Source organism: Delphinapterus leucas, chromosome 7 (genome assembly GCF_059928025.1).
Source record: "Delphinapterus leucas isolate spDelLeu-1000000601 "Yukka" chromosome 7, BTC_Dleu_Yukka2, whole genome shotgun sequence".
Lineage (NCBI taxonomy): Eukaryota > Metazoa > Chordata > Mammalia > Artiodactyla > Monodontidae > Delphinapterus > Delphinapterus leucas.
The window spans coordinates 95223515-95230060 of NC_143135.1; positions in this window are offsets into that span (position 1 = coordinate 95223515).

Below are 6546 nucleotides of genomic sequence, written 5' to 3' on the forward strand. Positions count from 1 at the left end.
AGCAGAGGAGCCAGAGAAGGGCCTCTGCCTCATTTGTTCACGCCTCCCCAGAACCAGGCAGGCGGACCCTCTACCTCCGTGGGCTGAGGCCCTGGGAGAGGCCCCATCCCTGCCTCCTCACCTCTGATGAGCACGTCCTGCAGGGGGCCCAGGCATTGGAGAAGTCCCACTGCTGGCCTGTCTTCTGGTAGGTGAGGATCTTCCTAGAAGGTTCCAGACATTACCATGAGTGTAGGTGGGGGCTGGACAGGGAGCCAAGAGGCTGGGCCCTCCTGAAGCCAGATGTCCCCTTTGGGGGCCTTCTCTCCTTGGCTCACAGCTGCCCCCTGGTGGCAGAAGTGGGACCCTCAGGCTAAGGCCCTGGGCGGAGTGGGGTGTGGCTGCCACTTGCCAGAGGTCACAGGTCAGAGTCAGGGAGTGACAGGTGGCCCTGCCCCCAGTGTAGCAGCCCGCCCTGCTGCCCCCTCGCCTCCAGGTATTTCAGAGCCTTGTCCACGTTGCCCGGGTCACGGCCCGAGAGGAGTGTGGTAAATGGGGTAAACTTCCAGATCTTTTACGCTGAAGGCCATACTTGACCAGCCCCTTCCTCCTTGTCTCACAGGCAAGCCTTCAGCGCGGCCTAGCTTGGTTTCTGCAAATTTTAGTATCTCACAGCTTGGGAGTCATTCTCCCAGGGGGCACTGGGTTTAGGAGTAACCAGAACCCCTACTCGGGCCCTACAGGACTCTCTAGAAAGAACTGAGGGGGAGGACGGAAACATCTACTTCTAACTCCTCACCTTCTGCCCTCCCCAGCCTCCCCCAGGCAAACCGAGCCTGTCCTCCACCCCCAGGCTGCCCCGTCCTGCCCTTTACACCACATGGTGACTGTTCACTCCCCTGCGGGACTCCCTGGTCCCTGAGCTCCTCTGGTGAGGCCTCTGCTCAGGAATGATAATTGCTACTGCTGATCCTGGCCCAGCGCTGTGCTCAGCACCCTCTATCACGCACTTTCTCTCCTTTGCCTGAGGCTCAGAGAGGGCAGCAGTTTGCCCCCAGCTGCACAGCACCTGTCCTCCAGCCTGACCCCAGGGCCCTGGCACCCACTGGCACAGGGCAGTGCTCCAGGGTCGTGTGCCAGCTTGGGCCACTTCCTCACCAGCCCCTCACCCAGTGGGAGCAAACCCGAGCCCCTTCCGCTCCTCCCCGCCAAATCCCTGATGGGCTGACTCTCTCCCACTAAAGCCACCTCACGGGTGTAGAACTGGGAGAGGATGGACAGAGAAAACACCTGATGTGGACACAGCAAGCCCCACTCCGGTCCTACTGTGCTCTCCCTTGGCCATGTCCGTCCACATCCGCCTCACTGGGAAAAGGTACTGGGATTTCATCCACACCTGGGCCAGAATTGGGGGGCCCTGATCCTCTGGGCCTGGCTTCACAGTGGCAGCCGAGATTCGGGGGGCACTGGGAGACGGAGGAAATGGTCCCCCCCAGCTAGGCACTGGGCTGAGCGGTCCAGGCTCCTGCACACCGTCGTGCTCTTGCTGGGATGCCAGAGGCCAGCATGTGGGGCCCAGCAGACCAGACTCCCCATGGCCCAGACCTTGACCAAGGCCACACAGCTGAGCAGCCCCAGAGCCAGAACCCAAGCCCGGGCTGCCTGGCTCCAAAGCCCACGGCTGCCAGGGCCTCCAGCTTCCCAGCCTCCTCCAGCCCCCACTCCACATGAGTCCCAGGCTCCCTGTGCCCTCTCCCCTGATTCCAGGTGAGGCCAGAGGTCCTCAGCCACCCTGAGCATTTCTCTCTGATCTACTCAAGACACCCCTTCGTTGTGCCCGGTGGGCGCTTTGTTGAGTTCTACTACTGGGGAGCGGCCAGGGGCTTCGGGGCAGGGAGCAGGGCGTGCGCGGGGGGAGCCCGGGGCCCGCGGGGCGTCCTGCGTGGGGTGGTGTGATGCCTGAGCTATCCTTCTCCCAGGGACTCCTACTGGCTGATGGAGGGTCTGTTCCTCTCTGAGACGCCCCAGATGCTGAAGGGCATGCTGCAGAACCACCTTCCTACAGTGGGCACCCCTCCCCGTGCTGCCCTGCATCCTCGTTCCTGAGACCTCCCAGGTCGGGGCTTGGGAAGGGTGCCTGGGGGGGAGGTGGTGCTTGGCTCCACCCCGGGGACAACATTGAGACCCTGGCCTTGGAGTTGGACTTTTGGACTAAGAACAGGAACATCTCTGTGAGCTCCAGGGGAAAGAGCTACGTCCTGCATTGATATATCCTTTACAGGGGACCCAGGTGAGGGTGTGCCCGGCCAGCCTCTCAATCTCTTGTGTGTTTGCTCTGATGGGGAGTGTCAGGACTCCCCAGGGCAGGAGGGTCCCACCTCTCAGTTAGTGATCTGATAGCTCTGGGCAGTCCAGCGCTGTGGGCCCCAGGGCAGCTGAGCCAGCGTGGCTCGGCCTCCTGCTTGGTCACGGCAGGCCTAGAGCCTCTCAGTGCCAGGCCCCCTCTCGTCCTCTTGCCAAGAGTGCCAGTGATGTAGCCCCACCTCTCAGATGGTGATCCTGAGGGCATGGGGGCCTGTGTTCCCAGGAAAGGGGTGCCAATCTGTGCTCCGGGGGCTGTGTCGTATCGGCCAGGGTGCCCCGTCATGCACCTGCCTCTCCTACTGGTCCAGGCCCTGTTTTGGGCCATCCCTGGGGCAGGAGACACCCCAGAGGGCCAAGGGAACAGGGAGAACACCACTGAGGTTGGGGATGGGGGCTGCTATGAGGGGAGATGTGGGGAGCTCTGTCCCGGCAGCAGGAGAGGAGGGGCCCGCAGCGGGAGGGCAGACCCTGTGGCACTTGCTCCCTTGCAGCTTGGCCACCAGCCTGCGTACCACAGCACTGTCCCTTCCTCCCAGGCAGGCCCAGCTCCCTGGCCAGGCCTGGAGCAAGACAAGAGAGCCTCAAGTCCCCTCCCACCACCCTGCTCAAACCACAGCCACCTGGAGATCAAAAACACCTCTTTTTTAAAATCCTCAGTTGCCTGAAAGATGTACATGGCTGGGCCTGGGGCTGAGACTCGAGGGCTGCCTGCACACATATGGTGGGGGGACTTCTGAGCACCCACTCTCAGACTTTGCACATTTCTGCACATGACAGCAGTTTTTGCAGAAAGGGCGTAGAGGATGCATCTGGGCCAGGCACCAGCCTGCGGCAGCTACCTGTAGCCACGTCTGCCCACCCAGGATGCCCAACCTCTTGTTCTCACCTCACCCACTGTGGTGGCTTCCTCTCCCCGTGAGAACATGGGTTTCCACCACACCCAGGAGACTGGGCATCTCCCTGCCCGGCCAGGAGTTCCAGGGCCACAGCCCAGGATCAGCAAAATTCACAGGCTCCCAGGTGACCTCAACTCAAGTCACACACCCTTTCTCCCATCCAGACCCTGTAATTAATGGCGTTTAGCAATGTTTGTAAATCTCCATGAGAGAGGATTTCAATCAGAACTGGGTCCCAGGAGCCCCTGATGGAGGCCATTAGAGGCCGTGGCCTCCTGGGCAGCTCCCCCTGCCATTCCAGGTAATCTGTATATCAATTGAAGGCTTTGCAGGCTGTTAGGGGTTGCAAACTCAAATTCCAGGACGCAATTGTGGGACATAGTTGAGAATAAGGAAACTAACCATGCAAGGGGGAAGATGCTTGGTGGGATCTGGGGTGACTGGGAAGCACATTCTTGTGTAACTGGGGTCTCCGCTGCGGAAGCTGGCTGATGTAAGGGAATGTGGGGTCCATGTTTGCTAGATCTTCCAACTTTTCAATGTAGGCAGAGATCCATATTTTTACGTGAAGTATCCCAATTGTTAAGTGTCTCAATGTCCCAAATTCTGAATGTACATCTAGGAGTGATGCCTGTGTATGAGTGGGGAGTGGGGAGGAGGAGACCTGACCCCACTGCAGAGCCCCCTTCTCCCCACAGTGTCCAGCGCCCCACCCTTGAATGAGCCCTCAGCCTGGGTGCTGACTCCTAGTCACGTTGTGCCCTTTACAGTGAGATACTCTGTACATATTGAGATCCTTAATATGTAAAGATCTCTTACAAATCAAAAAGGAAAAATCATATTGTCTTGCTTGGGAAAACTCTACAGGCTAACTATGGATGGTCGATAAATATAATGCTCTGTTCGTTCTTTTTCTGGATCTGGATTGCGCCTCAGCCCACAAGGACACAGCTCCCCCTGCCTCAGGGTGTCTGTGCCCCAACTTTCTTCGATGTTCTCACCCAAGTCTCACCACTTAGCTTGTCTGCCTAGTCTTTCTTAGCACATTTACAAGCAGATGTGTCACTGGTGGGAAAAGTATTCAATAATACTTTAAAATATTTATTCAGCTTTGGTTTCATGGTGAAGCTGTGAAATCAGCTGTGTGGGGAAAGGACTGAGAGGGGGACCCCGAGAGGCAGCCCAGCCTTCTCTTAGTCCTCAGTAAGTCAGCTCTGGCCTGCACTTACACCCTCGGTAAAAGACCTGCTGGACCCCCCATCCTTAGAAGGTAGCTGGAGGGGATGGGGCTGAGTGGAAGGAGGAGGGGTCTCCTTGCCCTGACCCAAAGTATTTCTTTGAGGAAGAACTACTGGTTTCCTTCTCAGTGTCTATTCTCAGGGTAGCAATGTGACCAGCTTTTTTATTTTTTATTTTTATTTATTTATTTATTTATTTTGCAGTACATGGGCCTCTCACTGTTGTGGCCTCTCCCGTTGTGGAGCACAGGCTCCAGACGCGCAGGCTCAGCGGCCATGGCTCACGGGCCCAGCCGCTCCGCGGCCTGTGGGATCTTCCCAGACCGGGGCACAAACCCGTGTCCCCTGCATCGGCAGGCGGACTCTCAACCACTGCGCCACCAGGGAAGCCCATGACCAGCTTTTTAAAAAGGTTGATTTCCCAGGCTCCCCTGCAGTCAGGGTTAGCTGGGGACCCAGTTCTGACACCTATAAGTGAAAGCCACTGGAAGAGGCTCCTGGGAAAACTCCTTAGGAGGGGGAGGACTCAGCCGGCTTTGCTCTTGGCCCTTTGCCCTTCCCCCTCCTTCTTGCCTTGAGCACAGATGAAGTGCTTGGATCTGCAGAAGCCACCTTGCAACCACAAAGCAATGAACCCAAGGCTGAAAACCACAGGCTTAAGATGGCAGAGCAGAAAGAGAGACTGGCCCCTCGATGGTACCGTGAGTCACACAGCCCTGGGCTCCCCTTTTATGAGAAAAACAAACCCCTTAGTTGTTTAAGCCACTGGTGTTCAGATTTCTGTCCCTTTTGGGTGAATGGAGCCTCTGGCAGGTCCTTCTTCTGAGGCCTTCTGGTCAGTACCTTTTCCTTCATTCCCAGCACAGTGTCCTAATGTCCCAGCAATGTTGCAGTGATCCTGGCCTAACCTCAGTCCGGCTCTGGGTGTCAGAGGCAGATCGATCCATCTATCTGGATCAGGTGCCTGGCCCACCTTCCTCACAGCTTTGGAAACCAACTCCAGAGCCCCAGAGTGCTCATCACCCCTTGTGCCAACAGCTCCTGGCACCGTCACGGGCAGCGAAGCCAGGACGGTGAGTGACTGTAGATGGAAGGTGACATTTGCAGCTCCTGGGGTGCTGGTGACGTTCTATTTCATGATCCATTACAAGGTGTTTGCTCTACAATGATCTGTTCAACTGTCATACATATTTTATGGACGTTCCTGTGTTGCACCCTAGTTCATTATAAAATCATCTGAAGTTTCCGGAGTCCATCAGCCTGCTTGGTTTGGCTCATTTGGACAGGAGGGGAGGCCAGACGGCCGCAGCAGCCTGACGAGCCAGAGCATGATGCCACCTGCGACGGGCAGGGCAGGGGGGGGCAGGCCCCGTGCCGTCCATGGAATCTAACATGAGCCATTCATTCTCTTAGAATAGCTGCACACCTGCAGATCAGCAGTTTCTATTGTGGTGAGAAGTTAAAAAAACAAATGAAAGGGCAGGCGAGGAGCATGCTCTCCTCTAACATGCTGCACTGAGTCGCCTGCCACTGTCTGTCACGGCCCACGCACCTTCCTCAGTCAGTACTGCTCATACGTGTGGGGCCTCGGGGCTCGGGCCAGAGCCCCAAGCCTGTGACTTGCAGCCCCGCTCAGCTCCCAGGCCCGCGGGTCCATGCCTGCCTCTGGGGGCAGTCTCGGTCGTACACGGTCCCCGCGAGTACAGGCAAGTCAGGCGATCACTTTGAGCCCCAGTGTCCTCACTTGTGAAGTTGGGGCTATTATCTCTCCTGGAGGCTTGTTGTAAGAATTAGACGTGGCGTGTTTCAAGGTACACAGAGAGTCAGCTAAGGGCAGTGGCTGCTTTGTTAGTGGGTAGAGACGCGCTGGTTGAGTCCATTCCAGCAGCTGAGGGGCTGGAGCAGGACGGTTCCCTCCGCCTCACGCCACTTGGATGACAGCGTCCCCGAGGTCTTGGTTAAGGTACCGTCAGGCCTCCCTGGGAGGACCTCCTTGTCAGCCACTCACCACGAGGCTGTCCTTCCAGACCCTCCTGCTCTGAGATTTGTGTCTTGTATGACACAAATCT